This window comes from Orussus abietinus, unplaced genomic scaffold, assembly GCF_000612105.2.
Source record: "Orussus abietinus isolate OABI.00-Male unplaced genomic scaffold, Oabi_2.0 scaffold117, whole genome shotgun sequence".
NCBI lineage: Eukaryota > Metazoa > Arthropoda > Insecta > Hymenoptera > Orussidae > Orussus > Orussus abietinus.
Window position 1 is genome coordinate 240,551 of NW_019394287.1, and position 11,723 is coordinate 252,273.

Genomic DNA, 11,723 nt, shown 5'->3' on the forward strand with positions numbered 1-11,723 from the left:
TTTTACCGTTATTGTTTTCTTGAAACCATTTGTTGTTTCATTTCTGGCTCCTAACCCTCTTCACAATATTTCATTCAAACCAGTTAATCATGTCATTGGAAGTGAAAAAGTGACATAAACGGGGGGCGAGTCGGGGAAGAAATGCTAGAAATTTGCCGTTTCTCAATGACAATTTTGTAAGTTTTCTGGTTTGTATATAAATCATAGTGACACTCTGTATTGTATCGTTCTTTTTTAAAACCCAATATTCGCACAACACAAATCCAAGTAACGAATTAATTTAATTTTGCAATATTAAAATAGCCCTATAATAAACTAGCAAAATTACATTTTAAACGTTTAATATAGTTTTAATAATAACAAATCGTAGATTGCATTCGCCCCGACGAATTAAGAGGGAATGCCAGCCGTTGCGATTTAAAAGAAAACGCACGCAAATTCAATGTCATTAGACATGTCGAAAGGTAAAATTCTTGTTCAATAATTTATTATGATGTTTATTGTCTCAAGTATTTAATACAACATATGACTGGATGTTTTTTGCAATAATTCGACGTGCTTGCGTTTCGGTGACAGATGGATGTGTGTTAAGTGATACCATGCGCAAAATAATCAAAAGCAGAATGTATCGGGTTCGACCAAATTATAACTTTTTCACCTCCTTGCGTCGTTGGATAATTCAGATATGGAATATAATTGTCAGAAGGCTGAAAGGAACATTCGTTGATGTTCGTCGCATCGATTCCCAAACGAATCGGACAAGGTTTTTAGAAAATTATAATGTTTTATGATTATAAGTTATGCTCTGGAATATTTAAATGCCATTATAGTTTATATCATTTTTGTTTAAACACGACGCTTAATCCATGTTTAATGCACCTATGTATATGCATATTGACTTTGCTTATCAGTTCGTGGAATTCATTTTTGTACATAAATATTTGCCGAATAAACGTGTTTCTAACACATTCGCGACCGGCAAATTTTTTCCGTTTCAAATACTGAGTACCGGCGAAAATAATGAAATTCAGAAACTGATTGCCGCCAACTTGTATCGTGTATCGTCATGGACGTGATTCACGTCAACGGTAAACAGGAATAGAACTTGAAAAGACGTGAATTCACGTCAGCGGTCGCGAATGTGTGAATGAACTTGTTACGTGTTTAGGGCAGATGTAGGTAAAAGTTAAATAGTAGCAATTGATTTCAGTTTAGAATACGTATACAGTTACGACTGACTGCAATTCGAATAAGTGTGCATATGCTATAAATGCATAATTTAATGTATAATTTTAAGAACCTATGGAAATCACTTTAATCGTAATGTTTGTAAAAAGGCGTAAGGCAAGAAGTGGAGGAGCATTATGTGGCTTGGGAGAGTCAAAAAGCGGATTTGATGTAGATTCAGAAAATGCCTTTTGGCGTGAAGGCGGGACAAGAGATCTTGATAGAGAAACAATTTCCCAAATTATGAGACCAGATTTCCGAGACCAAGAACGTGTCGGATCGTATCTGACAAATTTTGAAAAGGCTCGACCCCTCAGCCAAAACGTAACCTGCTATACATACAATAATAAATATCCGTATAAAAAATATGACTGGATGAAACGGTCGGAGAGGCGAGCAAGGAAAATCGAAAGTCCGTTTTCGTCAGATGACGATTATTTTGCTTTATACAAAAAGTACAGCAGTAATTGTGGTGAAAGGAAGAAGTTCCATTCTCCTAGTGGAGACTGTAACGTAGAATCGCTGACGGAAAAATTGTCAGGTAAGATTAAAAAATTTCGTTTACCGAGAAAACATTATTTATGCTGTCAGGGTACAAAGACTTTAAATGGAAGAAATGATTTTCAAAAAAACATGAATTTATTTTATATGAACATTATTGCACCACGTTAGAATATATCTTGTCTCCTTATTAAAATAGCTCTTGCTTAATCTTCAGATTAGTTCATTAGTTTTCCTAGCACGTAGAACGATAATGGTCGGCGAATAAAATGCATTATAGATAAGATTATGATGTATAACATAAATAAGCACAATCATCTTTAGGGGACCGGAAAGAAGTCCAGGGGAAGAGATTAGGAAATGCCGTAGACGAGAAGACGAAATATAAACGCGATCAAAAAGCGTCTGAACTTAATTCCACAGAGGATGAGAATGGCGGAAAATGGATACAAACGATCTGTTTTGGCAGTGTTTGGTATTCAAAATCTGAACTTAACATGGCTGCCGCAAACGGAAGTTCCCGGACATTGAGACGAATGTCACGAATTCCCAGGAAAGCTTCACGTATCCCGAGACCACCCAGGCATTCTTCAGAAAAGCGCACCTCCCAGAAATTTTAAATTACTCCGTGTACATAATACAACAAATGTGTCAAAGAATGTAATTCCAAACATAAATATTTTTTAGCACTTTTATGCGCATTGCAATTGAAACTTGGGATTAAAAAAATTCTCGTGATTGTCATTCGATATAGTTTGATGAGGCGGAGATCACGAATGATGTCATTAATATCGGATATTCAGCCAGCTGTCAGTTGTCATTTATGGCGCCCAGATCCTAACCATCTTGCGTCTATCAAAATTTCGGGCTACGAAGACCTCCAAGAAAGATATTAACCAACTAGTGCAGGTTCCTTTCGCTGGGAGGAACTAAACTATCCTTTAACATAAGGGAAGATGAGCCTCTCGAATCGAAAGGTAAAATGGCCCTAACCAACGATTGAAGTACATAATATCCTTCTTAAGTTTCCTTTCATAAAACTTGATTAACTCTATCGTTAACGAATTTTGAAGAAATTTTAAATATATTGTTTAACATTATATAAGTTTTACATTCCTGAAGAAATGACATCATTCTAATATAAGCTTTAAAATGACATTTTGTCATCACGAGATTTTTGAGTGATATATCAGTCACTATCAGAATTTAACAACGAATCGAATGAGCCTAAAATAATCGCGGTAGAGTAATTTTGAAGAAAATTATAAAGCCGAATATAATCCGGCAGCAAAATATGTCCGCTTGAAAATTATCTATCATTTTTTTTAAACGAAGTGATCTCACTCTTTAACATACTGTTCAAATGATGTTTTTCCTTTCTCAGGAGAAAAGCTCGCAATTAACATGCTATATTAAAAATATAATGAAAATTGGGTAAAATGGCGTTTAAAACCTGGAATCTTAAAAAGGACACCTTGAACATGCCTTTTTAATCATCACTTAAAATCTTTCGTTAAATAAATCATATCTGAACCCAATTAATCCTTAGTATCCCGAGTCAACTTGTTGGAGAACCGCCCGTGGGAACCACCCGGGCTCGTCAAAGGGTTTATGATCCAGGGATGCAACACAGAAAAGCTCGAGTAGAGCCCGATCCATCCCTTCGTAGAAATCCCAGTGAAGAGTCCTCGAGATCCAAAGATGACGAGGACTATATTCAAAACCAACCCCTACGTCGATGGGTCCAACACATCTGGACAGTTTCGAATAACGTAACAAATCGTCTTCGAGATATCCTGAAGGTTTCCGTCAGCTCGCACACGAGTCTCAGCGACTCCACTCCCAGAAGATCTTATAGCCGCAAGGAAGGGTTGAGATCCTCGTCCAAGACCGTCAATGAACATTTGCTCGGTAGTCATGCGCGTCTGCATGATAATTTGAGGTATCGAGGGTCTTTTCATGAAAAGTCCCAAGATTTAGGTGAACGATTGGGCCAGAGGCAGAGCCATCGGATTTATAGGCCTAATGAACGGGGTAAATGTGCTGTTCATCCCTCGAGAAGTTTCCTTCAACCTATGGGCGGAAACCATCCTTCGCCTATCTTGGTGCTGCCTAGGGTTCATCCGCAGACCGGCCAGCCAATTTATAATCCTGGAGCCTATCAGTAAGTTGGTATCGCGTGTGCTGTTTAAGGTATTTGGCGCGAAACTCTACCGAGTTTCCTGGTGGTTGCAAATTGAAAATGCATGTTTAAGGGGGTTAGCACGTTGTGAAATGCGGCTTATGCAGAGTCTAACTTAAATTATTTTATATTCAATATCCTGGAAATATTCACTTTTTATATGTGATGGATGATGGTGATAGAAATTGAAATCATGCCGCTATATAAAGTGTCGGGAAAATACAAGCAAAAAGGAAACGCATTTGCCGAGTAGATCTTAAAAGATAGTCAATTAAATTAATTATTGATTCTTGATGATCACAGCGAATGTTTTACCGTAGGCATCATCACGTTGTCCACAATGGAAACCAATGGAACTCTAACTGGCGAAACAGGAGTTATCAAACGTTTTGGAATCAGCATAATCCAGCAAAGATATCAAGTGTGATCGGTCACCAGGTTCGAGAGAGATTCAGTTTCCCCGGCGTTCCAAGACAGTCATCTCACAAATCTGATAACAGCGATGGAGCCAATCAGGAATCCATTCATCAGTTTTCCACCCGAAATGATAACTCGTCCCGAACATCCGTGGAATCGAGATTACAGTCGAGAATATCCCTAAAACCAGATACTCCTCCTTCAAGGTCCGAAAGGAAAGAGAGTCATTCGAGTATCCCCAATCAATCCGATCACAAATTTAATGAATCCAACGTTCCTGCAAGCGTTATAAAACGGTCGAATGGGAAAAAAATAGTTTGGGACGCCCAACTGTCCGATATTCCATCCCAAGATCCCAGTTCCAGTAATCAATCCAAAGGCGGCATATCGATAGAGTCTTCTTCCCATTCTGTCACCTTAACGGTGGAGAGAAACGGCCACGACCATTTGGGTGTAGGTCGAAGTATGATCCAGTCATCTGCGAGGTCCTATTTCAATTCCAACCCTATAGAGGAAAGAGTCGAGGAGTTTGAAAAATCAGTAGATACAATATCGAAGGACGTCGACGGCACATCAAGTCCCAAAAATAGGATGGGAGATTCATCGAGAAATTATAATAACCCCTCTGTAAATTACGCCAAATTATCAACCATAACAGAAACCTGTATGGATTCGTTACTGAGGAGTCTGAGAGCGAAGATGAATGCGTTGGATGCTGAGATTAAAGGCAGTCCTTACAAGTTAGCGACAACACCTGTACCATCACCTTCATCCAGGTGCAGTCTTAGTCCGGTTTCCGACCATGGTAGGGATCATGGTACCGCTTCAATAACGCATGGCAACCTTCAGGACCCACAAAATAGTCCGAAAGCAAATTTAAAGAAAATGAAAGAAATCGGTAAAGAAATTAAACCCATCGGGGACGATTGCAGACCTTCCTTCAGTAAAAGAATCCAGGATATCTGGCAGGAGAGTAACGCAGGCTCTTGGAGCGCACTTCGCAAAGAAGATATATTTCGCTTCAGCGAGAGGAAAGACTCATCGAAAAAGTCCATCTTTGGAGTGAACAAGCACATCATCAGTCACGGCGAGTTTGCCAGTGACTATTATGCGGCTGTGAACCTCGCTGGGATGCTGGAAAAATTGATCGAAACGAAAACGGGAATGAAAATCGGAGATCGGAAGGAGGACTATGGACCACCGGAACCACCTCCGAGATCTTATAAAAGAATTAAACCGAAGGTCTCTCATGTTGCCATCCAATATTCGGAACCATCTTCTTCTACGGCTTTGGAGACCTCGCGGGCGACCTCCTGGAACACGAAGCTGAAGATGTCACTCGAAGCTGCTGATAATAAACCTGCACAACGCTTCCTATCGAGGGTGACGTTAGATAATCCACCATCTAAAAATATCATTTTTACGTGTTTTCATTTGCTCTGTTTAGAACGTTATTCAACTATGGGTAAATATAGTACCGCAGTCGTAGTAAAAGAATAAAAATGTTCGTCACGCCAAATTGCAATTTCCTTCGTGCTGTTGCGCAATGCTGAAGAGTTGATTTGTACTAAAGGAATTAGTAGGCTGTGAAAAGCGTTTTAAAGAAAAGTGCGGTAAAAAAAAACATGAAAAGGTATAGGAAATATTTGTTTACGGGGTTTGTTTGAAATAAAAATTCTCATTTTAGTAGCTATAAGCCAATCAAAATCACTCTTTCGTTGCTCATGCACTTTAATTGTTCATATCTTCTGAAGAAAAATTGTCGTTAAAAATCCGTGCCATCAATTTTTAAGTACTGCTTTTGGTTTCTAAAATCACCAACTATAAAACGCAAATAAAACAGCCCAAGAATTAAATGTTTCCTACACCTTTCCATTTTCTTTTAAACTCGCTTTGATTAAAACGCATTTCGAAAGCAACTAACTCTCTTAAGCGAATACACATATCTATAAGAATTAAACAGAGTTTTTGAAACATCTGGATTGTATCCGTGGAATGGCACCATATAATACCGACGTTTCTTTATTGCAGATCGCGAGCACGATAATTGGGGAGGCACAGAACAAAGGAGTCAGCATTGTGACATCAAATTCAGAGAATCCAACGAATGTTAAATCCGAGACCAACAAAGAAGTTAATGAAGCTATCGAGTCAAATATTAAAGCAACCAGTAAAGTTGGACTTTCCAGACCCAATGCACTGACAATGGAAGCAAACTCCGAAGCCATGGAATCAAAAGTTGACCTTAAGAGGAATCAATTGTTTTCAGGTGGGGCGAAGACAACTATAACTCGGAGCACCATTCTCGCCCGAGAGAACATTTCAAAGATTCATTTGCTGAAGAAAAAACTCAGGCCTTCGAAATCCCTGACGGAACGTTTTCAGTTTCCTTCCAGGACGTCCTCGTTCTCATCCTCGAGAAACTGTCGAGCTGTCGCTCAGGAAAGCGTCTCTGCGAAGTTTTGTCTTTGGCTGGTGAAGAAGTTTCAGGCGAGAAAGCCAAGTCCCAGTTTGACGGTAACTCCGAAGTTTATCAAAGCCAGAAATAATGTTATCAGGGGCAAAGTATCGAACATGTTTAAATCGTTCAAGAGAAGAAACGTGTCGCGCGATTGTATCGACGGAAATAGCGCTACGAAAAATCTGAATAATAAGACTTCGACCACAAATTCAGGGAGAAAGGGAAGAAGAAGTCGCTTGTCCGTTGGAAAGCAAATTTTAAAGACCAGGCCGAGGAAGAAAATCCATTGGAAGATTGATCAGAGTTTGAAGGTTCGTTCCGTAGAAAAATCATCGCATGAGTCGACTGCTGGAACTGTAAATCAGTCTCTTAAAAATGCTTCCGAGGAAAATCATCAACTCTCTCCAAATTCTGTTCCAGTGGCTAGTGAAATGATTATAGAAGAAGTTGAGGAAAGTAAGGAAAGTGCAAGGTCGAGAGACGAAAAACTTGCGCACTCAACGACATCGAAAACGTCCAAGGATGTAGAAACCGATGTACACGTTAGTTCAACTTCGAGCTCCAACTTGTCGAATTTCAGTCAGGCGTGTGCGAATTTGAAGAAAAAATGTAAAACTGATGGCAACTCTTCGCGGACTCTTCTGGGACGAAAAAAATCAGCTGCAGAATCTTCTAAATCGAGATTAGACCGATTGGAAGAAGACAATATGGTAAATGTGACCATTCGAAGCTGTGAATCTACGTTGGCTTTTCTGAAACGAAAGAAATTGACCAGTAGTAATATCGAGTCGGCTGAATCGTCTTCTTCAAGACTGCATCGCAAAACTGACGATAATAGGGATAAGTATGCTAATCACCGTTTGCCGTCTACGGCAACGAAAGAAGACGTGGAGAAACATACCGACGAGGAGTTCGAAAAAATTATTAGCAAGAACAAGGAGAAAATAAACAAGATTCTTTCGAACCACGAATCCGAACTGAAGAAACTGAATACCGAACTAAAAGAGACTGCGAAAATCAACAAGAATGACCCGTCGAGCAGTCGAGTTGGGTCCAGGGTGCATAAAAGAGGAAAGAAGAAAATGCCGGAAAAAATAACCTCGTCGTCTCGCGAGTCAAAGAAATATTCCCTCGACATCGAGAATCTCCCTTCAAGGAAATGTATATCGGCAAAATCGGAGACTGCTTCACCTAGCAATAGCACGAGATCGGTTCCGAGTAAGGTGAAATGCTCGGTTCGTTCGGTAAATGGAAACGTACAAATCGATTTTAAAGAAGTGGCTTTGGGAAAGATGAGAAGCGACCCTTTACCACGTCGAAAGACCCAAACTTCGGCTAGATGGAAATCTGCAAACCTGGCTGATCAGCAACTCGAGGATACATCGAATAAGAGAATTGTTTCTACAAAATCTGGTCAAGAAGAGACTGCGAAAAGCGATACTTCTAAAGATGCAGCTGGTAAAAAGAAGGAGAAATCAGTTTCCAGAGTAAAGGCAAATAAATTCGATGAGAAATTGAATAATCCATTAGAAGCAAAGGCGACGTACGTTAAGACGATGTCAAAAGGAACTTTTGGTTCGATCGAAGATAAGAAAGAGGCTCTTTCGGAAGAGAAAAAATTCGTGTCGAGGCCCAGTTTAATTCCCATTCCACGTAAAACTGTGGTATACAGAAGTGAATTTAAATCATCATGGAGAGACAGAACAGGCAGGAGTAGATTGTTTAGACGTGAAAAAACGTCGGGCATTAATAAAAAGAGTGAATATCTTCAGGTCGGAAATAAACGTGCCAAAAAAGATGCGATTTCTGGTAGTTGCGACAGAAGCTTAAAAAATAATCTACCGGAGAGTTCGATGCGAGCATCAGCGAATTCGTCCGTTATTCATGCTGAAAATGCGAGTTTAAATGATAATATGAGTCAGATTGCGAATAAAATTGAAATCGAAGTTACGGAAAAGAAGAAAGCAGCCGATCTAAAACCTTGCCTAAAAGCCTCAATTTTAAAAGTGGATAGAAATCACCGGACAGTGGAGTTTAAAGACGAGTCGGTCGGAGGATTTAGCGATCGAGAATTAGTGGAAAGAAGCGTGGAATTAATGAAAGTAGATCTGGAGGGGCAAACGGAAATCCGAAAGCTTCACGCCGTTTCTATTCAGACGGAATGTGACTCGAAGACTTCCGTTTTCGTGTCGAGTAGTAAAAAATTAATGTCCACGCAGATTTTCGATGAAGCAACCTGCGAATCAAGCTCGGAGATGATTTTCGTGGAATCAGCTACAAATGATGCGTGTAAAATCCCCAGCAACGAAAAATCTAAAAAAAGAAGGAGAGACTCGAAGATGTCGGAGTCTATGGCCATCTTGCAGCAGATTTTGCAGAAGACGTTGGTGGACTCGTTGACATCCATTTGTAATGGTGGGTCAAGAGATCAGACTATACACCTCGAACTGGTGTCCACAAGTAAAGGTTTTGAAATCAAAGAAGAAAAGAAGAGATCAATTCGAGACTCCGGAAAATTGCAATCAGAAGGGTCAGCGGATGGACAATTAAAGCCTGTTAAAGCAGATGTCTCTTTATTGAGACATTGGGAAAATAGGACAATAGAGACGACGATCAGAGGTCAACAATCTATTGAGTCACAGCTTGGTCTTCGCGGAAAATTTGAAAAAAATATATCTTCGAGAGAAGATACATTAAGTATGTGCGACAAGCAAATGTCGACATCCCCATCGGCCGTTGAAATTGAAACGAAACGTTTTACACCGGTTGACATCGAATTGGTTACGGTAATCGACTTGAAGAAAGACAGAGAAGGGCCTAGAATTGAGAAAAAGACACCCAGTGGACGTAGGAAAAAATTGAGGAAAGGGCTGATGCATGTTTCGCAAATGTTGAGTCCGATTGATGAGACAGAGGCCACGTTTACGGAAAATTGCGGATCGTACGAGGTTGAAACTCAGGAGATAGTTTCCTCAAGTAAATCTTCACCGACACGAGAAGTTAAACAACATTTCTTGAAGATGAAGAACGAGGCACGAAATCAGGACGTAACGAAGGCTTGCAAAAATGTTTCCGTAACGGATGGTATAAAGGACGAATCCTTTACTATCGCAAAGAAAGAATTGAACAATTATACAGTTGTTGATATCACATCACATGATGGGTTTCAAAATGAAAGTTCGATATATTCCATTAAAAATGATAGGGGTAAAAAGAGCGTTAACGATTTAAAATCACAAGTTGATCCCAAGGAAATAATTCCGATTAAAGAATACAAACTTGAAAGTCAGGGCACTCAGTCGATCATATCTTGCAACTTTTCTGTCTCGTCGAATATTCACGTTAAAAAAACTCATCAAAAAATTAATACTAATTCTATGAACAAGGAGGATATTTCAGGTAGAAAGAATAAATCGTCGGAATCTTCAGCGGATGGACAGGTTCAAAGTAAGCCTAAAGAAAGATGTTCGGATCAAGGTAGCGTAATGAATGGTAAAAAATTAGTGAAAAGGGTAAAGTCTAGCCTTGAAAATGGAATACCTTTAAAAAGGATAATGATGAAAGGCCAATGTACGTTGTCGAGAATAAGTTCTAATGATCGACAAAATGACAAATCACACGAAAAGGCGCATACGAAGAAATCGGTGGAAAAAGTCGATAGTAAACAAGACCAGAAAAAGACTTCACACAAAACATCGAAGAAAGAAAAGAGAGATGTTTTGAGGAACACGATATCCTTGAATTGCATAAAAAGGGCTAAAAAGTCGGACGGTGGAATTTCGAAGACAGATTTAAAATATCAAACCGAAGAAATAGAGAAGCATAGTTGCTCAAAATCGGGAGATGAAATAGAGGAAGAAATAACAGAATCTGGTCCCTTGAGGGAACATAATAAGTGGGGAAATATGCAAATCTCTAAAGAAAATACATTGACGTCTTTTATGCCAGAAAAAAATGACCTCATTGATTTAAATCATAAATCCAAAAATGGGGCATACGCCGAAGCAATATCTACCATTTTGACGTCAAAAAAGAACGAACGTCATGAAAGGGAAAAAACAATTCATGACCAAGGCACAAAACGAATCGCGAACGGGAAGTCGCCTGATTTTCAAAATGTTGAGGAAATAACGAAACGGCTCATGGAATTGAAGGAAAAAGTGGAAAGCACAATTTTGCATGGAAAGGAAAGTGGCAGAATCGGAGACGCTTTACACGTACAACCCGGAGTAGTTGATCTTTCTCGTGGCATGAAAGTGTTCGATAAAAAGATTTTTAGAAAACCCGAGAAAAAAAGCTGGAAACCTGTTGAACGAGTGTCGGGAGTGACGGAAATGAAGGAATCTTTCCAAGATTTTCATCTTGGAGGAAAACCAAAAGGGACGCAGGAAATGCATTTAGTGAAAACGACAGATGGTCGTACATCTATAAATATCACTGGTTAAGGCTCGCTTTACATTTTCCTGAATTTATTCCGTCTTTCTTTATTTAATTAAATTTATACCGCTCCAGAGGTTTTTCAAATGCCGTCTATAATAAGATTCTAGAAGACTGTGCAATTAATATATATGTGTAATACTTTCTGATACATGTATGTACTGGAAAATAATTTTAAACATGCTTGAGGTCGAAGAGAGCCTGAGTATATGTAAAGCATGTCAATAAAGAATTTTGTGACCTTATTCATTTGAAAAATATAAACGTTTCAATTAAAAACGTTGGTTGATAGTTTATCGACTTCGATTTCTAGTACGTCGTGTGCGAATATATTTCGCCCTAGTTAAATGTGCACTAGTTTCCACTATGTTGTAAGATTTGCATCAGATATGTTTTTCACAAGGATTTCAAAAAATGGAAGTGGCGGCATGGTCATGGGCATTTAGTATCACATGATGCAATTGACGCCAGGAAGGGTTACTAGTTTAACCAGCATTA